This window comes from Euwallacea fornicatus, chromosome 20 (assembly GCF_040115645.1).
Source record: "Euwallacea fornicatus isolate EFF26 chromosome 20, ASM4011564v1, whole genome shotgun sequence".
Taxonomy (NCBI): Eukaryota; Metazoa; Arthropoda; class Insecta; order Coleoptera; family Curculionidae; genus Euwallacea; species Euwallacea fornicatus.
Genome location: NC_089560.1, coordinates 2258033 through 2283544, shown reverse-complemented (window position 1 = coordinate 2283544; position 25512 = coordinate 2258033). Strand labels below are relative to the sequence as shown.

At 35.7% G+C, this 25512-nt stretch overlaps 1 protein-coding gene and 1 long non-coding RNA gene across 2 annotated transcripts in view; one reads left to right on the top strand and one right to left on the bottom strand.

Moving 5' to 3' along the window:
* The window catches only part of LOC136345594 (uncharacterized), a 42697-nt gene extending 41830 nt beyond the window's left edge, over positions 1–867 (bottom strand). Inside the window, exon 1 of the long non-coding RNA XR_010733171.1 lies at positions 760–867. This is a non-coding gene — a long non-coding RNA (uncharacterized lncRNA). The remainder of the gene's footprint in view (positions 1–759) is intronic.
* The window catches only part of LOC136345504 (methyl-CpG-binding domain protein 5/6 homolog sba-like), a 266872-nt gene that overhangs the window by 146691 nt on the left and 94669 nt on the right, over positions 1–25512 (top strand). The window lies entirely within an intron of this gene.

Below are 25512 nucleotides of genomic sequence, written 5' to 3'. Positions count from 1 at the left end.
ATGGCAAGTTTGATTAATTTCCAACGGCAACTTTAACCTGTCAATCGCTCAAGCGCGTGCAAAGGACAAGTTGCAATTTGTGCATTGTGCGTTAAGTTCATAAATGAGTCTTAGACTTATATGTTCGAACTTTAATAAGGCGCAATTTATTCGTTGGAGTTGATTTTCGAAATCCCCCAAAAAAAGACACAACTTCCAACAATTCTCACGTGAGTTATGACGTTAACTCAAAATCAACATTTTGAGACTTGTCCTTTGCACGCGTAAGACTCACTTGAAGTTAAACCAACAGTAAAAGTGACGAGATTAATAACATTTGCAGGGAAGAGGTGCACCCTTTCCGGTTGATTCTGACCGACAAGAGGGTTCTAACAGCATATTTTTATTAAGAAGATATAGGTAATTGTGCTTATACCGAGTGGACGACAAGATGCAACAAGTCCTCGGTCATTCGTGCAGTCGAATGTAACTTGGCTCCATATTTGAGCTTATATTTCTCGGCAACGTTAACCTAATTGTTGTTTCTTTCAGCAATCGCGTACACAGACATAACAGCAGTAAAGTCACGTGTTTAAATTTTTTTTAAATATGTGGATTTTCAAATTATGTATTTTCTTTAAATGGTACAGTTGGAAGGAGCTCAAATTGAGACAAAGCCAAAGTTTCGGCTACCAAAAAGAAAAAATCCATAGGCGGGCGCGAGACGGGGCAGTGCAGTGCGTGCTATGTCCGAAATAAATACTAACTGATATCTCTTACCTTAATGACCGTAGCAGGACAATTTTTGTTGACGGGATTACGAAAAGATCACTATTCCAGAAAGTTCATTTGCGGTGTTTAATTTAACCTTGCTTCAAGTCGTTTATTTCGTTCTTTATGTGTCCTTCCTGGAGCATAGACGAGCTGTATATTATTTCGTTTCTCGTATCATATCCATGGTCAGATTGATGAGCTGTACGCTCGTAAAAAGTGTGTAAAGTTATTTGAATGTTTGGAGGCCATCGTATCGTTGTTATCGTTCATGTCCAACGACCCGAACCAATATTGATTTTACTAAATCTGGAAACGTGACACATTACTTCTTATTACGTATCCTTTCCAAGGGTTATCACTTAAACCTTTATAAAAAGGCAGCTTGTACAGATATCGCTCCGCAGGTGATTGACTCGAATGTTATCATAACGATGAATAATATGTCCGTAATGCGTGCTGCACTAATAATCGGGATAATCGAGTCTCCTTAAGACCCTTAAGGTGCGCCATTTCCTTCATGACTCAGTGAGTGAAAATGAGCGGAGTTTAACTCCTATTTTGTGAGTGGTTGTTGTTTACGTGAGTCTAGCTCACGCATTTAGGGAGGGAGTTCTGATTGTGGTTTCCTGTTGTTTACAGTTAATTTTTTTTAAGCCAAGGAAAACAACTTCGAAAGTTTTGAAGACTTTTTTAAAACTTAATATAGATTTTTTTGTTTCAGATTTCGAATGGGTACGCCTCTGCTTCGCGTCTAAATTAATTTTAATTGTTTTCAAGGTTTTCTAAACTTATTATCAGGAATTAATATTGGATTTTTTTTGTTCTTTAGATCTCAGTTGTGTGGTAAGTCCAAAACGTATCTGTGACTTACATTAGAATTAGGGCTTCTGACATTAAAAACTTTCGCTGTTCTTTTTGTCCATCTTACTTACTTTCATAAATGAAAATAATTTTATTTATTCTTACACACGAATTATCCCAATATATTTTAAATGATTTGAATATCCATTAACATCTTCAACTACCACAAGCAATTAAATAATATTCTACTTTTATAATAGATACCATAAGGTAGAGAATGAAGAGCCCTCTAACATAATATATTACTTAACTCTCTTTACCATTAAATATATTTCAGAGGGTGGCTATACGGGGTAGAGGGTTTGATAGAAGCACAATGAGTTCTACCTAAAAATTGTTTTCCTTCGATAATAAAGGTTTTTCAAAAATCTATCCTGTTCCGAGATCATTGGGTAGATAACTTTGAAATTTACACCCTGTATGTGTCATAATTTTGCTACGCAATAATGATTTAGCACCTACAGACAAAATGTATCTAATGATACATGAGGATTTGCATATGATTAAGTTTCTGTCAATATCTAGAGCTGAAAAATTCTAGATAATTTTAGACTAATTTATGTTCATATACATTACCTTAAAATTAATAAATTATTATTATTATGTTACATATGATATATAGCAAATGAATCCATGCATAGGTACGGATGAGGCAAAGATGTAAGAATAAGGAAACTCTTCGGATTACAGTGCGCTCCTCTGAGTGTGGGAAACAGGGCTATCTACGCTTTCATACAGAATCCAGTTTGTTGAAATTTCGAATCGATTTCGACCCCAATTTTATCAAGTTTAACTGCTTAACTGATAAATTTCCAGCAGGATTTGGCCACTTTTTCAGAACTTTGCAGATAATAATGATTTTTCAAAGAAGTAGAATGTTTTTACCAAATTCTCATATGGAAAAACAATTAGAACTTGATCAAATCTCACTCAAAATCGAAGTCCCGTTTCAGTTTTATCAAATTTCACTTAATCGCCATAACTTTCCACTTCTTCGTAGTTAATACGACGTTCCCTCTCGTTTCCTGTGACGTCCATGCTTCCCCGTTTTATGGAGAGGCATATTCTCCATTTCGCATTCTAGGAAATAGACATCGGCCATAAAGTGGCACTAATGCACATCACTTGACGTTCCTTTGCTTGCATCAGAGATTAACTATTAAATAAGTTAAGAGATGTAAATCTGTCGTCATTCTCATTAGTAGACCATATATCGTTCCTCAGGATTTCAGATCATCAGCAATAGTTAGTTGCACAGTTTTGAGTGTTGATAGAAAATTGTTTTACTATCCTGTTGGAACAAAGCTACTAAACGTTGACTAGATGGGTTATTTAATATCATAACCACGGGATATTCTCCTCCGCATATCATATAACTCCCCCCGTGTACCCTTATTATTCGTCCCACCCCATTTTCCTATCCTTTTTATCTCTTTCACATTATTCTTCAGCTCGTTAAATGCTTCCATTATTACTAATTCCCTTGTAACTAGGTAGGAATCCTATCACTCCTGCATTACCCTCTCTTATTGGTGATCCAATTACTTCTTATCTAATTATATTGTTTTCTCTCGTTAATCCATTTCTAAGCGCACCATTTGGTATTGTGGTTATGTTTATACCCCTATACCCGGTTAATGCCTAATTTAATGCTTTTAAGTCAAATATTAATCTAATTCAAACCAATCGTGGACTGATCATGTAAATAATAAAATATCGTTTCTTTTCCCAATTTTGTAGGCTCCCAAAAAGTTTATAATTCGATCATTATCGATACTTTTCTCCTCATCTAGTAACTTACACTTCAGTACCTACCCTTCCCCCCAAAAAATGACACGATTGGTGCAGTCTGTGTGTTCGCCGCCATACATTCTTCTCTCTTACTATTCCACTTTTCAAGCTTCAATCCGCAATTTCCGCATAAAATGCAGTCTGTAGCAGTTTGGTCGGGATGTTCTTTGAATCCTTAACATCTCGGTGCTTAAAATCTGGAAAGTAATTGAAATTGAACACAATTCTTCAAAATTGCAAATATCAGCATTTATGTTAGTTCATATCCCGGGAAATCAAAGAAAAAGAGGCTCGCCCAGTCCAGGTTGATACAGCCCGTCGAGATGACTAATATGATTTGTACTTTAAGTGGATATTCGCTTCAGATTCTCAAAGAACCGATGCTCAAAATTTGAAAAGTGGGTGACCTTGGATACCTCCTGCCGTTTCGGAAATATTCGAGATATTCATCAGTTTAGTCTGCTTGCAATTTTAACAAAAATCGATGTTCCTCCAGCATATTTCTTCTTTTTTTATCTTTGTTCCAGAATCCGGAAACAGATAGAGTCTGTCATGGAGAGATAATTTACTGCTCTATTGATATCTCCAACACAACTATTGTATTTTATTAATGTGGATTGGGCAAGTGAACGAATAGATCCACACGTGCGATTTTATTTATATACTGAAATTATTTAATGTTCTTTTTAAAACCCCTGTTTAAGCAATGATCATCCATTGTGAAAATTGAAAACTTTTTCTGCCCATCATTTCGCGCATTCACACCCCTCATCAAAAACTAGGTTAAGTGAGTTACAAAGCCGCTATGCAGCCGCCATTTACAGAAATGCTGCATCAGATATCTGGTTGAGTTTCCGGTCGAGTGGTCTTTGTTCCAGGAACGGGCTAAAACCTGCATTATTAATGGGGCCCCTCTAATACACGTTGCTTTCCCAGCAATAATATATATGGAGCTTTTCATTTGGATTTATCTCGAAAATTTCCTTTCAAAAAGAAGTGTCGCTTTGCAGAAAAAGTGCCGAAAAGGCTTTCAGTATTAATTTCATCGATAGGTTTATCTGATTTTTCGCTTGGACACTTCATTCTCATCGCATCGGAAAATTCTAACGATATTTTTTTTAAATCATAAAGGCTGTTAATAAGTAATTCCAACTGCAGCTTATACTATATTATATTAGTTTAAGTCCTCACTCTGTATACATTTTTTAATGAATAATTGAGAGAAAGTAAAAAGAAATAAACAATTTTCTTGATGATGTGAAAGAGGTAACATTTTGTACGCTGGTAAATTATCAGGTTGATGCAACTTCGTTCCTTCGATTCTAGTCGATGTTTAGCAGATGCTTTGAAAATACCGTATTTTACCATTGAATGACATTTAATTCTGGATGAGATGAATCCAGCCATAGGCCCTCTTCAAGATGGTTTGAGGCAATTTAAAGTAGCTCAGTACATGGGCGTTTCCCAAAGTGTCAAATCTATCGATTATGATGTCGTTTTCGAGAAACTGAAATTTCGATCAAACAACACCGAAGATGCGGACGTACATATTACAACTGCAGCTCAAGATCGATTTTTAGTTTTAACAGCTGGAAGACGACCTGCAATTACGGCACTTGAATTAGTTTCAGATTTACAATGTGCGTACCACATGACTGTAGGCCGTATAGTCGAAGACCACAGAGATGTTCACCTCTTTCCAGAGGCAATCATGCTGAAGGATTAGAGTGATGTCAAGTATTTCGAAACTGGAATGGAATTGATTGGGCTACAGATTTATTCGCTGATGAGTCCAGGTATGGATTTCGCCCACATTCTCATCGGACGAGAATGTCTAAACGGTGAGGAAATGTTTAACGTTTACGACATGTCCAGGAAGTCTATTCATACAGAGGTGGTACAATAATGGTATGGGTTGGAATGATGATTGAACCGCAGAACCGACCTTGTTTTTCCAAATCAACTCCTAACAGCTTGACACTGCATCGATATCATTCTGGGCCACACAGTCCAACCATTGGTCGGAGCTGTTGGTTAAAACTTTCGCGTCTTGCATGATAATGTTTGTCCACATGTCGCCAGTATTGTGGCAAGTAGATTGACCGACGAAGGAATCGTCGCATTAGTATGGCCAGCACAATCGCCAGATCTGAATCCAATTGAGCGTGTATGTGAGGTGCTGCAAAGAAGAGTTTCGCTACATATGGCGACATTCACGGTGCCTTTCGATTTCGGGAGCTATTGTCAGTAGAATGGGAAAGGATACAAACGGAAATCAACAAAATCATTTTGAGTATGGACAAAAGAATTAGGGCTGTAGTTAATAACGGTGGCCATACTTTGTGTGAGACTTCATCTTTTCTGGTTTCCGGGAATGTTTTATCAAGTTAAAAGAGCGGCGTTCTTAGTTATATTTACAACTTACGAATAAATCAACCTCGATTTAGAAATCTATTGACAAAAACTTAGTTTCGTTGCACATTAAAGACTTTCTAACCCTATAAATGGAAAACTTCATTTTCTCATTAATTTGAGAAGAAATTCATTCTATATATAAAAATATTCTTAGACATTTCCGATGTGTGTATAAGGATATCGACTTTTGCGTTGCGGGGAAATATCGAGTTTTTTCTTGTTGACGAGACGATACCGTATTACATCTCGGAGCGGGAAGGTTCGCATAAAAAATTGTAAAGCCGCTAATGTAATTTTACACTCGAAAGAATTCGTAGCCCCCGTGAATAAATTTAGTCAATAAATTATGGAGTAATCTAAAGGCTCCGCTTCTTTTATTTCGAGGACATCAAAAAAATGTAAAGACGAGCCTAAATACGGCCTCGGGCTACTGATAAAACTACGAGAAAATAAATTAAAGCTTTTGAGGTATCAAACCTGTCCAGAAAACAACCAAAAGGAAATGACGATGATTAAACCAGACGGAGCTATAGGAAATCCACACATAGGTTGGATTTTTTGAAATGGAGCGGAACAGTGTCTTCCGAAAGTTTCTTGTTACAAATTGGCATGAAAGTTTATTTCGATTCCATTAGAAGCACAGTAGGAGAAAAACGTTTTCCTCTTGGGTCGTATCGTATAGTTTATAACACGACACCATAGTTTTCAACTTCCCAACTTCCCTTGTTCTATAGCACGCTGTTAAACTGGAGTAACGTTTTATTATCGGAAGTAATCGGATATATGGGATATCTCTCAGCTGTGCACTTTCTTAACACTTAATTAATGGATAGTTTACACTGGACTTTATTTCGAAATTAATTCCTCGTTTAAACTTCTTTCAAAGGGCATTTCATGTCAACTAAGCTTCACAATTTTGTAAGGTCGAACACACAACGAGGAAAAAAAGAAGTGTTGTTTCATATGGTGTGTAGAGTAAATTAGGATGAAGTAACATCAACCAAAGTAATATCCACTGTTGAGATGTACAGAGTGTTCGCCTTACACTCTACCTATGTAGTTTTTTGTGACCTGGCAGACATGCTGAAACTGAAACCCGTTTTTCACTTTACTATTACTACAATTTAACAAACAATTACGTAATATACATACAATGTAAACCAGTATTTGAGCCTCAATTTCTCCCGTAATCTCCAATTTACTGTGTAGCGCTGCCTGCCTAAAGTCGGACACACCGCTTTGTGACGTGACACCGGGAGAAAGTGAATCGCGATTTTACGTGATTTTTTTGAAACTTTATTCATGTATTTATATGACAATTTTATGATATTTGAATAGTTTGCTTTCTAGGCCTCCAATCGGAATAGTAGGCCTTTTACAGCCGAGGCATTGAAAAGTTTTACAATTCTTATAAATTCGATTCGAGTAAAAGGACAGAATTGAAAACACATACAAAAATTTTTAAAATGAAATAAAAAAGGATTTTAGTGGGTATCAATTGAGGTAAATTGAATCGGCGAAAACGCAAATTTTCTGCTTTAGCTTACTTTATGACGGCAGTAAACTTGGTACTTTTTCGCCTTGCGCCGATTATGACCAATTTGATTATGAACGCCTCTTTATGATACTGTTTTACGGCCATAAACTAATTCATTATGGTCTTAGTAAAACTTAGCACGTAAAAATATAATTCTACTAGAATAACGCGGATAACATAATAATATGTTTACCCTGGAACTGAGCATATCAAAGAGTGACTGAAAATGACAGACATTAATTACAAATGACCATATATACTGGTGGCCGCATAAATAAGAACAGTCTTTAAAATGTACTAACCTTATTTAAAATCAGGAAAATAAAAATATTTCTCTATCACATTAGTTTTATTTCAAATAATATTTATTATTATTAACATTTTTGACGTTTCCAATAAGGATTTAGGTCGACATGACAAATAAACAAAATTCCTCTGGACAAATAAATAAGAACGATTCCATTTAAATGAAATTTTAATCCTAAAATGGCTTAAATCTACTACTAATTATATTAATGCTATTAAACTGAAATTAATATTTAGTTGCGTATCCTTTACTCCGAATGACTTCATAACGCCGTTGCGACAAAGAGTCGATTAACTTCTGGCATCGTTTTCGAGGTATGGCATACCAAAACTGCTGAATTTCATCAAGAAGTTGAGTATGATTTGTAATATTTTTATCCTTTAGTGCCTATCTTACATCCCACCATAAATTTCCAATTGGATTCAAGTCGGGACTGCAAGCAGGCCATATAATAATATGAACTTGATTTTCTACTAACCACTAGTTTACAATTTTTGCTGTACTTTTCGGATCATTTTCATGCGAAAACTGCCAGCTAACAGGAAGGGTATTCTCTACATGTCACAGCATAATATTCTCAAGAATGTTCCGATATTGGTGCGTGTTCAAGATACCATCACTTTTAGGTCCAACTCCATCTCCACCTTACACCCCTACAGTTTAATATTGCCTCCACCATGCTTGATGGTCATTGTAGGGCACTTTGGGTTAAATTCTGTGTCATGAGATCATCTAACGTAAACTCGACCATTGGAAACGAATCTGGTAATATTATTTCGTTCGACCATAACACATGCTTCCATTGAAAACTTGACCATCCAATATGAAGTTTTGCAAAATCCAACCGTGCAGTTTTATTTTTTTTTGATATCATGGGTTTTCTTCTGCAAACTATTCCAAACAAACTTTCCTCATTCAAACGCCTTCGTATTGTTCTTGTTGAAACTGAGGGTATTTCTAGGCCGGAGGGTTTTTTTTGTAGTTGAACAGACGTTAATTTTGGATATTTTTTTTATAGTATTAATAAACGTCTATCAAATAAGGCTGTTGTTTTTCTTTTCTTTCGTTGCTTTATATGATTTTCTAAAATTCGACGAACATTAAAATGTTTAATTACATTTGCGACCGTGGTTTTGGAATAATCTAAACGGTCAGCAATTTTTTGATAACTCCAACCTTTTTTCACTAAAGACAAAATCAATTTTTGCAAATTTGAAGTACAACGTTTTTTCCTACCAATTTCATGTTGTATTCAGGTATTTTGCACACTACAGCAGGACAAAGTGATTGACAAATTATTTCTTCGAAAACAATCTTATTTATTCGGCCAAAGGAATTTTGTTTATTTATTGCTTCGGTCTATAGCATTAATATAAAAAATATATGTTGATTAAAAATTGATGTAATTTATTATAAAAATACCTGATCGCACAAATACGTCTATTATTTTTGTTTTAAAGTAGTTTTAGCACTTTAAATAACGTTCTTATTTATATGGCCACCACTGTATATGAAGTTTCAAATGCGCCGTAATCATATTATTTCGCCTCAGTACTCTATTGATTTCTAACTATTGTAGAAGTCGTGACGTGATCGAGTTGGCAGTTTTTGCATTTTCGAGGATTTAACAAGATCAGAAACCGAAGAGAAAAGGTCTGCACGAGAGGAAGTACTTTATGAAATGAAGAAACTTCAAGGCCTAGAAAATTTCAATTATTAACTGGGAAGAAATGTTTGGTTTTAACTCCCAAAACCCACTCCCGGGGGCGAGTTTTGGATTAAGAAATAAAAAAACCATTAACACTTTAAAACTTCAAATAAAAAATAAAGTCTGCATGAAATATAAGTGAAAATTGTTGGAGTTTTAAGTGGTAGTATCCTTTCTTCTATCTCCCTTTTGGGCGTGTTGAAAAGAAATGCTAAACACGTTAACCTAAACTTTTCAAAGGTACCTATCCAGATCCGTTCAAAATATAGACATGATACAGTTTAGATATGAACTTGTGCACCTTGTAAAGAAATAATGTCCGATTTTTCACATAAACTGGGATAGAATCTAACCCTGCAATCTCATAAATAGTGATTTGAATGGTAAAACATATTCATAAATTTTCATGCTTATCGCTGTGCGAGGGCAAAAGTCAAAGTGGGATGTTTAGCAGACCCTTACACACTTATTTTCAGAGGGAGTCAGCAGTCTGCAATAGTCATATTTCCATGATAGCGCAAATGCAAATAAGGGAAAAGTTTCGCTTTTATCTGCAGTGTCCTCGAAATAATTTACTCCAAAAGTAAACTTTTCCTGATGCATAATTAAGAATAATTTCTAAAAAGACCGGAAACTGGAGGAGGCAAATGTAAATGTAGATAGCAGATAGCCCTCTCCCTTAAAAGCATATGTAAATTTAGAGACGACAAAACATGCGAAAAGAGGCGCTTTTCAGGTTCTGTCCATAAAAAGCATGAAGCGGGTAATTTCCCAGGGGTTTGACCAGCTGTCAAGTTGTAGGACGAGTGGGATAAACGTGAAAGTGCTTTTGCTCCGTTTGATAATGGTCTTAGATTTGAATGTAATCCAATATAAGGAATTCTGAGAAATTATATTCTCAATCGTATATCAAATCATAACATCACAAAACAACCTGGGGATCTAGTCGGAACTCACCATTTTTCATGGTAGATACTTCACTCGTGCAGTATGGACAGTTCTCGCTTCGGTACTCTCGCGTGTAGGAAAGTGTCGAGTGAAACTATGGAATTATTTATCCATTAGGGTTCTAATTTTCGTCGTTGCTGTTAATACCTCGAACCTTAAAACATCTTTTTCTTTGCATAGCATCTCCCTAATTAATACCGCGACAAGTTAAATCAACATTTAAATTCCTTATTACGTTAAATTTTCATTTCTCCTCTCGCTTCACAAATTTCCTCAAAGGTAGATATTCATTATTTCTTTCTTCTCAAAAATATCAGCACAAGCGTTTTTTTTTATATCAGGAGTGGGTACACACTTTTAAATTTCCACATGACGAATTCCCTTTGACACTCCAGTTCCTTTTAGGCCCAAATTGTTTCCGAATTCGAAATAATGTTTAACTATATTGCAATAGAGGGATCAGGGGTTGATTGAACGACTTGACAAAGTCACACATAAAAGGGTTAATTTTTCGCTTTTCCGCTACCTCACATAAAGACCCTGAGTTCTTTTGTAATCAATTTGTTCGGGATTACTGTTTCCCGGCTTACCAATTTTAAAATTGAGATGTTTCTTGGTCAAGAGCGGAATCAACAAAAATTTATGATAGGAATTAATTTATTTTTATTACTCATACATTATAATTGACGATCATAGCTCGTTGCAGGGCGAACAAAACGGTTTTTACGAAACATGTATAATTACATGCATCGTATACTAGGGAAACGATATTAGAAATTCCAATTCCGGCATGTCTAAACATGATAACACATCATGACACTTCATAACGCCTAAAGGCGAAATGATCAATGTGCTGTTAAATGTAACACCAAGCTGGTTTCCATAGAGAGTTTCAACGTTTTAACGGAAATTAACTTGTGGTTTACTACGTTCACGTATATTTCTTATATTTCTTCATCAATAAATTTTGCGCTGGGATCCAGAGACAGGCCCCGAAATCAAAGGTTCACGAGGAGGCGCCTTCTTATGAATTTATGAGCACAGGACATGAAAACCTACAACTGTTAACCTTGCATGTATAATTTGACTCTGGTTTGTTTGTCCCTTAAATCGGCCAAGTTCAGTTCATGGAATGTATGCAAGAGTATGGAATGTGTAAAATTAATGTGTATGAATATTTATGTAAAATGTCAGGCACCCTCTGAAAGTTCTTTTGCTATATCGCCACGGAATGATAGTTGTTTAATCATTTTACCTGATTTCACGCGTTTTGTTAAAAATCTTATTAAGGTGAAGTGCGGTAAGTGCGTAAACTGTGCCAGTGCGGTACCGCGTTCCCTCTGTTCTAATAAAAGTAAAAATGTTAATTGTTAGAAATCTTCTTAAAAGTAACGTCAATTTCACGACGTAGTTGTAGTTTCATTATCTGTCGGTTTACCTTATATAACTGTAGCATCGGGTTTTGATACTACTTTAGATATATGATGTTGTTTATATCTTTTAAATGAAATCCCAGGTCAGAGAGAAGGTATACAAGCTTACGTTTATTAATACGGAATATACAGAGTGTTAGAGTGACTTATGAATTTGATGAGCGCGGATACGACGACTGCGTTGCAGTGACCGACCGTATCTCAAAAAACAAGGGCGAGAAAGAGGGCCCTCCATGCCTTGTCCATTCTTAAGTACCAACATCCATGGTGATGAACCATGGGCGTACCTTGGCCAGGGTGCCATCTGCACCATTTGCCGCATCAAACCGTGGCGTCTTAACCGGGAATTGGAACTGCAGCTGTGGGACCGACAAAGTCCATTGCGGGCAATTCCAGCGCTGACAAAGTTCACTATATGCAGCTCCAATGCCGACCAGGTTTATTGCGGGGATTTCCAACATCGACAAGGCATGGCATGGGAAATTCTCATGCTCTAGCCAATGCCTACCAGTGCCGTGCCTCAGGGGGTATTTCTATCTTAAAAGTAATGCCTACTGTCTAACCCTTATCGAACTTAAACTTGACGCATATTTACAAAATGAATAGGTACGAAACTAAAGCGGAGGGTTAGTTACGTAACCCTACATAAGTAAATCAGTTATGTTACGCTTCAAGAAAGGGATGCGTATAAGGTTCAAATCACTATTAAAGTGCCTTGTTTTTTAATGAAATAACCAATTCGGAATCAAAATTTTTGGCAGGGATGAAATTTTTTAACTAAAGTATACGTTTAAAATAAGAATCGTGATCGTCTTCCAATATTTACTGTAAAATGCTCATCCCCCGGAAATATTTATATACGGGGCAGGTGCACATTAGACTGCTCCCGCTCCTGCCATGGTATTATTTTTATTGTTTTTTAGTCTAAATCTTATATTTACCGTTTTTTGCTTAGTTCAGATGTGTTTTTTTTTCTAGAAAGACATGATTTCGGATCATGTTAGAAAAGCAAATCGAGACAATTATACCCAAGACACATTGCAGGAAGCATTAAAAGCAATTGCAGCTGGGCGCACAAATGCTTATGAAGCCAGGAAATCAACAATGAATTCTTCTCATTATAATTTTTTACGCAATCGAATTATTATATTTTAGGTTATTGTTTATCTTATTTTTCGTTTTAACTTTTCATTTCACTAAAGTATTACTTTTATAGTTATCACTAAAAAGTTCTTATTTTGTTTCACAAAGTGTAAGTCGCAAACTAAACCAACTTTCTATTGCGGTGAAAAGCAATTTGTGGCTGAATTAATACAAATTCTGGTCTGACCCCTTGGCCTGTGATGTACGGCGTCAAAACATTGAAAACGGGCGTGTACACACTTGCCCCATTTTCGGTGCAAATGCAGAGCAGTCGACCGTTTTTTGTAATTCCGTGTGATACTGAATATTGTGATGGAAATTTCATGTTTTCGCCTATAGAAATTAAATAGCAGTAACCCAGGAAGCTATTGATGTAAACAAATAGATACGTATATAAATAACAAAACCTACTTAACAGTGTAAATCTGGATTTAATAAAAAACGGACCCTGTCTTGCCCCTCTGCACCTTCTCTGTATTGGTGGTTACTCGAAGGTATTTGTTCATTTTTAGTTACTTTTGTCCTGTCCGAGGTTGACCACAGGCTTATAGAACAAGAGAACACATTTCGATTTTTAGTAACCTGGTGTATGTTTTTTTTAAATAATAAATGCATTTAATTGGTACAAGCATGGTAAACGTGTACACTATTTCTCTGACCACTATCAAAGGCGTCTTAGCGTGTATTTGCCCTATAAAATTCTCGATTTTCAATGTAGTTTTGGTGTTTTTGAATTCTTGTTTTTTTTTTTTTAAGTTCGGTCGTCTCGTCAATATAATCAGACCTATTTTGATTTTACCTCATTGTGGGCTCTTGGAAGTTTTGAAGACGGTTGTGGAAAAAATTTCTAAAAAATTACTATGAAAATTATTTTGGCAGAAAAAAATGTTTCATGCATGTTTTTTCGAGTTTTAATTTGTAACGACACTGCATTGATTTTGTGTATTATTTTAAATATAAAATATTTAAATTACCGACAGGAAGTCTCAAGTTAATTAAAAAATACATTTAACTACTTGATGAACCCCCACGAACGATTTCAAAAATATGGTCAGACTTATTATTTACTATATTGTTTAAGACAGGACCTGTTACTACTCATTTTTATCAACCGGAGGTGTTCTTTATCTGGTCCTAAAATGAATATGTCAGGTTCTAGGTCAAGTTTTTACATACGTTACATGCCGCAATGAAGCCATTTGCCACTTCGTAAGTTGTGTGTGATAAATATGTTCCTCACGTTTGAAAAAGATTGTTGTGCTTTTAGCCTGCAAAAAGAATAAAAGGAATTATTGTGTATTATATTTCAAATTCCACATTGAAGCATTGTGTAAAATCAATTTTCTCGTTTAATCTCCAAAGAAAGTTATTTTTGGGCAATCGTCGTCAGACAGGTAACCGGCTGAAACACTCGACATCCTATTAAATGCTCCGATTGATTTGTTTTACAAGTGGACCATTTTATTTGATTAGCGATGCTAATTTAACATACGCTCAAACTCAATTAAACCTTCGGTAAGCGAGATTAATTTTACTCAATGAGCCGAAATAGACGCAGCCTCTACGACTTCGACTCTCCCATAAATAATCCCCTTCACCTGCTGTTTCGTCTAATCTCGAATTTGCCGTTCTAATCACGAATCTCTCACCCCTACAGGGTTCAGTTTATGTTCTTCTCTAATTGAAATCGAGCTTTTCTAGTTCGATTAAGTATTGGAAATTCAAATTTTGTTGCCCATCTCGGACTGAAAAAGGCGGGATTTTTACTGATCCGCTGCAGGGTCGTGATATAAACACCTCATTTGCCTTTATATGACGCCATGCAGATAAGCCCGGGGATTTATGGTTCTGGAAGATTTGGAAAGCAGATTTGAAAAAGGCAACATATACACATACAGAGTAAAATGCCAAATTTTATAAGTTTAGCTCAATATATCTTTTTCAGTCAATTTCGGATTAGTTCATCCCCTATCGGTCTTTATTCGAACCCACCAGCAAAGTTTTTGGTTACATCAGGGGTGAAATATTCAAGCAGAATACTAATCATTGCCGAGTTTAAGTCAATTGCGAAGGTTTACCGTGAGGAAGGTAACTTTAATATGTTGGAAATGCTTGTCAGGCTCAAATTATTTAGTGGTTCGATACAGATAGTAACGAGGTTTCTAATTCGATTAAAGTCTTCACGAAATATGTAAAGATTAAAACTCCGCCTGTGAAACTACATGACATTTTGGCATTATACCAAAAGACCATATTTTGCCGCTAGTGCTTTAGGCCCATATAGCTCGAGATATGGCCAGTTCATTTAACTTTATTGGCCGCGGCAGAGATAAATATGACAATTTACGGATATGGCATGTTAAATCACTATTCATGGCATAATGTAGATAGACACAAACATAAAATAAACTCCCCGTAATGACTGACTACGTTTGTCTCGCTCGGTAATAACCCAACCCTCTAAAGATATGACATGTCTATTTTAAAGAACAATACGTTGTGGACATTCCTGCGTACATATACAAATGGCGGTCGTTGTGCGTTTTGGCCAAATATGTCTGGAACTTTACGTGGGACCATTTTTATTCTTTCCCTGTTTGGACCTGGGTAAAGAACGTTTCAGGAATTTTCAGTAGGCGGATATAAGTGTACATTTTTCAGGACTAACTGGCTTTTCCACTGAAAGTGTGTTTCTGTTTCTTATGAGGCAATCTTTGTAAATTACCTGGGAAACACGGAAATATACAGCCAAGGGATGTTTTGTTATTGCTTTGTTTAGAAGGGGCCATCAGCAAGTTCCTGGATACCAGTCGTTGTTGCCGAATGTTCATTGCTGCTATTACTGATTGATGATTTCCTGGTCGGAAATGGTCAAATCGAAGATTTCTTCTGGAAATAAAATTAACGTCAGACAACAAGTGTCAACACACGAAGTGATGACGTAGTTTACGATACTATAAGAAAATCTGGCTTCTGCAGCGCCTTAGCAAGCACATGCATTTAGTATCCAAGTGACAAAAGTATCTGTCGATTCAAGTCAAGAAACATTTCGTCTTTCTGGTGTTCGCGAAAGTCTATAGGAAGATATGGGATTAGTATAAAAAGTTTTTGATACAAAAAAAAATAAAGAGGATATTGAGAAAGTGACAGAAAAAAAGAGAAGACGGGAATTAACGAGGGTGGAAAAATAGAAAATAATTTTCAATAGAAAAGTATAAAACCAGAAAAAAACTGAAGAAATAGAGCAATAGGTTAGATAAAGAAAATAAGTGGCGAATTTCGCTCTTAACTTATCAGCATGAACAACAAGCAATGAATATATAAGGGTATTTCGCAGATATGAGAGAGAATGGCATATGTATTAACAGAATAGGAGTAAACTGCTCCACAAAACGTAGCAATATTAAAATATTTTGAATATTGCTCAAAGCTAGTAACAGGAAACTTTTTGTAATCCTTTTTGTAAAACCAAAAAAGAATAAAGAATTTTTTCAAAATCGAAAATAACATAAATCCAACATCTCGAAAATTCAGTATGTCATATGACCTTTAAAGTGTATGATTGCTTCGAATCGCCTTGGCATAGTTTCAGTGAGATGGTTTTTATCGTCTTATGATAAAATTTCCCATAACTGTGAATGAAGTTCTCGAAGTTATGGCATTGTTTGAGGGCGTGGTCGATGATGTGCCACACTTCTTTGCAGCATGTCCCACACATGTTTAATGTGGTTAAAATCCGGTCATTTTGACGGAAATGGTAAATATTCGATACCTACGTTTGCAATTGCATCAATAACGATTGCGGCAAGATGTGGTCGAGCAGTATCAAAAAATCGGAAATTTTCTCCTATGGCAGCTTGAAAATTTGGTTGAATCATGTTGATGATGTCCTCTGCATAGATTTCTGCAGTCATGTTTCTTTCAAATATGTACAACTCATTTTTCTCATCATAGCAAATTTCGCCCGCATCAAAAAGAAGCATTTCTCCTGCAGTTGTTAAGTTTTTGCATATTGCTGGGTTTGTCCTGACACGAACATGCCGACTATCAGAGCAACGACCAAATCTGGACTCGCCCATGAAAAATACAGAACGACACTCTTTACCCCAATTCATGTGCTCTCTTGTCCACTTTAGTCTTGCAATTTTATTATATTGTATAAGTATGTTTACTTGTTTTAAGTCTCCTACAAATTGTTTCGATAAAAACTCGGACTACAAGTCTAATGCTTACATATGGGCAGGGCGCAGTCTCTTCGCGCAAACTGTAATAAGTCGGTTTTGCGTAGCCGTAGGTTTCTTTGGTCGGCCTCTTCGCTGTCTTTCTGTGACATTTTCAGTTTGTTGAAACCTTATCGCCAGCATGGATGTCATAGTTTGAGAAACGTGGAACAATTGGACAACATCCTGTTGTTTAGATTCAGCGTACAGCTTATTCATAGCCGTATTTTTTCTCTAAACCCAACTTTCTCCGACGCATTATAAAAATGTTCGAACTCCTTTGTACAACCAAGTAAAGCGACAAGAACATGCAAATGGTACGTCATCCGATATCAATATATCTTTATTAGATTTAGAGGAGAAATGTGAAATAGCAATATATTTAATTTTGTATCCATATTGTTTATTACCGCTTTAAGACTGATGCGAAAAAAATATATATTCTACCATGCTATTTGTTATTTATTAATATTTAACCATATCCCTCACTGTGGAGCAGTTTACTAATGGAGTACAGTGGTACGGAAAGCTGCATGGCAAAAGAATCAACAGAGCGGTAGAGGTGAGGATAAGTAAGGAGAGATCCCAGAGTAGTTAGGAAATTTCGTAGTGAGAACGGATATGTTGCAGAGAAGTAGAAGAGCAGAAAGACTCCAAAAACCGAAGGAAGAGGAGTGGAAGAGATGAGTAGTAAATAACTAAAGGAACGAGACAACACATAATATTAGTATTTGCCAGTTCGGGGAGGGTGGTTTGGGGAAGCTTTGAGCTCCCTTCCCTACATAATTCACTCCTTGTTATAACACCAAAATACGGTTTCAAAGTTTAATGTTGTATCCTTTTCAAACTTTCTACATATATCCCAAATTCCCGCATTATTATATGCTTTTACTGTTGATTACCTATCTCTCCCTACCTGTGGGTTCCTAATTATAAATTTACGTCCTGCTCTGCGCCTATTAATTATTAAACAAATATAAATCCTTAAACAAGCATATCTTTACTCGAAACTTCTGGCCACTATGGGCCTAAATTGGCGTAAAATATTCGCGAATGTGCTTGATAAGGGTGCGATACGGCGAAAAGTATACGTCCCTTTGGACTTGGGGTTGGAAAAGATGGTTATGTCTGAATTTTGCAGCATCTCATATAATCGCAGTTTAATCATCCAATCAGAATCTAATTATTCGATTTTGAAAACTCCCCGAGTACCCATAAATTAGCTCAGATTTAAGCGGAACGCTTTTCCCCTCGATGGATACGAAATTTATTTTGGAGTCCCATCGTGTATTATTATACGGCTATTCAGTGCTGCATCCCTATTGACCGGTCTCGTAATGACATTTAGCATATTAATGAGAAAATAAATTGAAGTTCTATCAGCCCATTTCGTGTTTTAATGCCCTGAAAATAATCGAACCCTGTTTAACTAGGCAATACTGGTGGGGAAAATGCAATGTACTAAGAGAGGTTTTTTTTGGCCTTTGGGTGATGGTCTCTGGATATTCAATAGCTAGTGAAATGAGGTTTTAGAGGAAAGTTTAGCACAAATTAAATTTGCTTTAAACGAGTTTCGATCAAAAGAAACAGGGAGAATTTAAATTTTCATTGTAGAGCTGATTTACAAAGGCTGCTGTTGCGGGAAATAAAAACTGAGAGATGCCTTTAGGAAAGGTTCTACTGGAACGTTTGAAACTCTTCAGAGAGGTTTCTAATTTATTGGTTTTAGGCAAGGGAGGACGATAATAGACGATGATAATTATTGTTCACTCAAAAAATGTGATGAAGTCGGGCATTGTCTTAAAAAGCCGTTTAGGATGTTTTTTTTGTAACTCATCGTTCGATGGTTATAATGATGCATTTTACACTTTGGCGATTGTTGAGTGAAAGCTACAAAATCTTTCGCACGGATTCATCATCATCATCATCATCATCATCATCAATGCGATACAAATACTAATAGCTGTGATGTGTGTGAAAAACCACATGTGTTTAATTATAATTTGCGCAAAGTTTATTCGCCCGTTACGCAACGTAAAGGTAGTAGAAAAATGGTACAAAAGCATATGTACAGGGTGCTAATTTGAAATCTTGCCACGCCCATTATTTCGTAACAGGATATATTTTTTTTAACCGCCAGAACACGTCGATATTATCATCGAAGAGGAATAATTTTTATGTAGAATTCACTGCGCCTCGTTCAACCCTTTGCTCTCTAGAGTTACCCTCTCAAATATCTTAAATGCTAAAAGGGTTTAAGTGATACATAATTTTAAAGGGCTTTCCATTCTCAACATTTTTGTACTCCGTTTGTAACATTTGACTATTGCGTAATCAAGTTAGGTGTCTTTGATCATTCTAACTTAATTTTCCCTATTAGTGTTTTGATCGCCTTTAAACTAAGACATTTTACTCAAAAATGTCTCACGATTAGGAAATTGTTGTAATTAATCTATTTAGTAACTTATCGTTTGTCGAGACGACCATTAAAGAAACAGATGCATTAATCACTGAAGCACATGTTTACCCATCTAATGCATTTCCTCGGTCCTCGAAAGGACGCATCTACGTAGAATTTGAATTTTTTCCATTATTTATTTTTATTTGCACTGAAATGCCGTTTCGATAAATTTTGGTATTATCTTGCATGAAAAATATTATTCACTTTCCAGTGGAACTGGACGACTTTAATAGTATAGGGGTTCAAATCAGTTAAAATTTATTGCGATAATTCGCGTGTAAAAAGGACCGAAATTATTTTTATTTATGGGGAGCAAGGAACATGCGCAAGAGGAACAGTGCAAGTTTTTAATGCTGGAAATCCTAATGCGAATGTGAGTCGCAGATACGTTTTAGACTTAATGAAAAAAATTACTGAAACAGGTCCTATTCCAAACAAAAAAAGGGCTGTTCAGCGTGTTTTAAACGAATCTGCTCAAATAGATATTCTGGAAACCTTCGTTGCACAACCCAGCAATTCACTGCGTACGGTCGCAGGTCAAACTCCAACGTCACATGAAACTGTATGAAATGCACTAAAATAAAATAAATTTCATCCCTAAAAAATGCAAATTTTACAGGAATTTTATGACGACGATTTTAATAGAAGAATCGGGTTTTACGAAACTGTGACCAACTTAATTTATAATAACCATATATACATTTTAAACAATCGCTTTAATAATGAGATTTTTTCGGCATGGTTGGGTCAATAAACAAAACTACCGACATTGGATTGACAAAAATCCTCAAATTTTTAGAGACGGTGATATACAGTGACCAGAAAAAAAAATGTTTGGGTTGATATTCTCGCAAATGCCGTTACCGGAGCTTTGTTTATTGAGGAAAATTTAATTGGAAAACTGTACTTAAACTTACTTGAAAACGTAATTGACCCTTTACTAACAACTCATTTGGAAGATTAAGTTGCTGGAAACATCTTACAAGGCGACCAAATACATTTTCAGCAAGATAGAGCTCCACCGCATTATTCTCGCCTAGTGCGAGAATGGTTGGATGACCGATTTTCGGACAAATGGATTGGAAGAAGGGGACCGATAGAATGGCCTGCAAGATGACCAGACTTACCGCCGTTAGATTATTTTTTATGGGATAGGGATGGGGGTTATAAAATCGGTTGTTTACAAAATCCATTCTGATAATCATGACGATTTAAAAAGAAGAATGATAAAAGCAAACAGGGATATTCCAGAAGCGGTATTTGACAATGTCAGGGGACGAGTCGTAAAATTAGCTTTATTATTGTTTGGAAAATAATGGAGAATATTTCGAGCATTTAATAAATTGAAAGTGTTAAAAATAGGAATTCCAATTTTGAATGTGTTTTTTTTTAAACAATAATAATATGAAAAATTACTTGTTTTATAATTTCAAATGGCTATTCATAAGTTTATTAAAACAATTTCCTAATAGTAACACACGTTTAAATAAAACAAAACTTCGTTTTCACACTATCACAACATTAATAGGAAAAATTTATTTAGAATTATCAAAAAGATCTAACATGATAACGCAGCAGTCATATGTAACAAATGAGGTGCCAAAATGTAGAGAATAAAAAGTCCCTCAAAATGATGTATCACCTAACCCCCTAACCATTTAAGATATTTGAGAGAGTGACTTTAGGGAGTATAGGGGTGAAACGATAAAAGGGGTGCAGTAAATTTTACATTAAAAAAAATTTCCTCTCTGTAACAAAACTGAGGTGTTTCGACGATTAAAAAAATCTATCTCGTTTCGAGATAATAGTGGTAGGAATATTTCAAACTGACACCCTGTATGTATAAAAGATAACAAGAAACAACGAATAAATCTGTATTTTTCCATTATAGAATAAGTTCGTCGTGAATATCATGCTGCATCGGCAGAGATTTTTATCGATTTAAACCTGCTTTGCCGATACAAATAATACAAAGCTCTTAATTCAAAAGGCTCGCATATTTCAAGTTTAAGTATTAAAGGAAATAAGCTTGTGCCGATACCCGGGAAAACACCGGTAGCTTCAAACATTGAAATTAAATTATGTCTTTGGTCGCATTAATGATGAATATCGCATATCGATGAATCAGAATTCACAGTTAAAAGCGATGAATCTTCGGCGACCTGGTGGTTTGATTCGATTAGAGATACTCCTTGCTTTGCTTTTTCTACGTCTTGAAGAGAGGAATTGAAGAGAAGAATATTTCCTTTCCTTTTTACAAAATCGTGAGGAGAATGATTATAGGAGGGACCGAGCGATTCAAGTATTCCCTGATTTTAAATCGATATTGATCTGCTTCAGCAGTTTTCCAATTGTATTCTTTAAAAAATAAAGAAGTAGAGAAATAGACGTTGCAGTCTTCGCAATAACTTGTGGTTTTCGAAAATTTCCATTTTGCCAATGCTTATAGGTAGTTGCTGCGGTAGCAGCCCTTAAACCCCCGATGACAAGACATATCGATCAAATCAGAGAAACTAAGAGATTTTTTTTTAATCTTGAGAGATGTCTGTAAATACGTAATTGCTCGGAAAAACAGTAGATAATTGTGACTACGTCTTAATTTTTTTATGAAAACAGAAAACACTAGAAGATTCTCTCAACAATGTAACAATCTGACGTTTGTACAGGAACTAGAAGATTATCTTTAAATCCTAAAAAGAACCCTAAAGGAGTTAGCTCCTGCTCCATAATCTCATGTCAAAGAAACCCCAACCCTCAATATAACATCGACATCACAGCCGATAAGGAAATGCTAACAAAACAACCTCCTTATCACAAATTGAAAAAAAGGGGAAACTCGAGAGACTTTTCTCTCATTCACACTTACAAGTTTCCCCGAGTGATTCTTCTCCTCAAAGATCCATAAAATTTTCCAAGACTCCCAGAGAATCTTCCAGGTTTTTGAAGATCAGACTAAATGAGTTCTGTTTAGCAATCTGAAGCCAGTATGCGCTTCTAGAAAGAACGTTTGGTTAAAAAAGTATATGTTGGACTGAATCGGAGTTTATGAAACACCATGTATTTTTCCACGTGGGCGCCGTAGGTAAGTCAGTTCTAGTGCAATTCTTAAGCGATCTTTGCAGAAATTTGAATGCCTGCGAATTCTGTGATGCGAACGAATCACCCTGTATAATACTGGATAAAAAGGTTGCTTCAGCATCATATCCTCCTATCAAACAGGCCCCAATTCTGCAAATAACATCAAAATCACAGCCGATAAGCAAACCTTAATAAAACAACCCCCTTATCGAAAAATTGAAAAGAGGGGAAGGTCGACAGCACTTTTCCTTCATTTTATTTATACCCCTCATGTTGTCTGCTTATCGCGGTGCACCGGATGACCTGCCATCTTCTTGATTTCTCCGCCTTTCGAGTATTCCGTTCGTTTACTTGCAGACAAACAACATTTCTCCTCTGGCTTTTTAAGGAGGAAAATTAAATTGGAAACGAAGCAAAAGAGCGTTAGAGCAGCTGCTTATAACTTCTAATTCAATCTTTCAACAAAACGAAATTTCATGGGTTAATAAGACGAGAGACATAACTACAATATTCGTTATGGAATGGTCGTTTGAGAATGCTGGAAGCTTAATAATCCAATACCTGAAATGTCAATCATAAAACTCGAGCTTCTAATAGGCCCAGCCAAAACTAATATTGGCAGTTTAAGTGCCAATAATGACCAAGAAATGTGGTATTATACCCTGTGGTCCAGAATCTAGGAAATTAAGGCAATAACTCTGCAATAGAGAAAAGAAAATGCAAAACGCATTCTAGTGGTAATGCAACCGATTAATATTTCCGTCAGCCTACTTCGGTGCTCCATAAATCCGCCAAACCCCGGGGGGGGCCTGGCCGATCCCTTTGGCGGCGCTGAGCACGTGACCTGATTCGGGAAAATTGAGAAGGCTTTACGTAGTTCAAATATGATGAAATTAACGTCAGGAAGCTGACCAGTTCGGAAAATAGCTGAGGAAATAATTACTTGGGGGAAAAATGCCTAGGATCGGGGGAAATTTGCTGAGCTCCGATGGAATTTCGCTTTTGGTTATTATTAACGCCTAGTAGTAAGTGGTTAGCTGTCTTGAAATTTTAGAAAAGGGTGCAGAGCTTAATTTGCGTGTACAGGGGGTCCCAGAGAAAACTGTCCACCCTGAACATCTTTTCTGTTGTTTGATAAAAAAAATATATTAAAACGTCAACTTTGACACAGACGGGGACATCATTTGATTAAAAAGTTGCTTTCAAAATGTCATCCTTTGACCTCCTGGAAACTATCCCTTTGAAATGTTCAAATTGGAAGAGGGGTTGTGTTATACCTATTATGAAAAGCAATTTTATCCTCTACGTGGTCAAAATGTTGCTCTTTATTTTTGTATGTCGGTCTTGTAGACATTAACCAAAAACTATATCACTTGATTTTTACCCTTTTTACTGGCATTGTATTTATTTTATAGTAAGAAATGTTGAAAGTGACCTCTATTGCCTTCCATGCACAAGTACAGAATCGAAAAGTCCCATCCCCCTTTAACTTTTTAGTATATTAAAATAGATTTTTTTTAAACAAAAATGCTTAAAAATTTAGTTTTCCAAGGTTGTCAGCAGTTTTATATAAGGTATTTGATAAACCTGTGCTTACCCAACATTGTATTTTTTTAATAATTACATATTACTTTTTGATATATTTAAATTCTGCGTTTTATTATGAATTCGACGATACATAGAGTTCATACCTCAAACCTCATAATTATAATGAAAAGAAGAGTGGCAAATATAATAAATGACGTCAATCGAAGTGATATGATAACAAAATGCTTACAACGCTTGGAAAAGAAAATATTGATTATCTGTTGAGCATGGCAGAAGGAACTGTGAACAATACCTTTAAAATAATAACAAAAACAAAGGAATAAGTTCATTCTGCCTTATTGTCATTGTATCTAAGTAAATTTAATTTTAATTTTCATTATTAATATTAATTACACTCCTGTTGTGCTGAAAAGTAAATATTGGATTTAGAAGATAAGAAAAATTAAAAATATCTTTTAAAGAATTTTCTCATAATTTAAGTAAATTGATAAAATTTACCATCTTTCTTCTTCAGTATATACAATTTTTCATAGAAAATATTGGTCATAACCGCAATAAATTATTTAATTTAATTTTGAGACAATCCATAAAAATAACAAAAGAAATTACTACTAACCATATCAACCATACTGCTTTTAAAGCCAAACAAGATATATTTGTACAACATTGCCATTGAATTATGTTTCATGGGAGCAATTTTTTCTTAATATTTAAAAAATTATAAGATTTTAAATATGACATATGTATATATATCCTTGAATTCTAAATAAAACGCAGAATTTAATATATGTAAAAAAGTAATGGTTAATTGTGCAAAAAATGCAATGTTGAGTTGGCACGCGTTTATTAGTCATCCTGTATAAAATTGCTGACTATCTTGAAAATCTACATGAACTTTCAAGTACTTTTTGTTAGATTTTTTTTTCCTCTTTCAATACATTAAAAAGTTAAAGAGAGGTGGGACTTTTCGCGTGGATACTTTGTACAGCTGCTTCTCAAAACGTCGTCCCCATTATCTAACATTTCTGGTGTTATTCTCTTGCACTTTTCAACGATTCGGGCACGTAACTCCTAAGGGAATCAGATTGTGTGTTATAGATTTCAGTTTGTAAATGCTCCCATAGGAAAAAATCCAGGGAACTAAAGTCCGGGAATCTCGCGGGCCGTTCCACTGGACCTTTTCTATCAATCCATCTTGCAGGGATCATTTAGAAATTGTCGGACAGCAGCAGTGTAGTGTGAAAGCACTACATCGTGTTCAGAAATGTGTTTTTGCTCTAAGAGGTGGGAATCTTGTTCAAGTATTTCA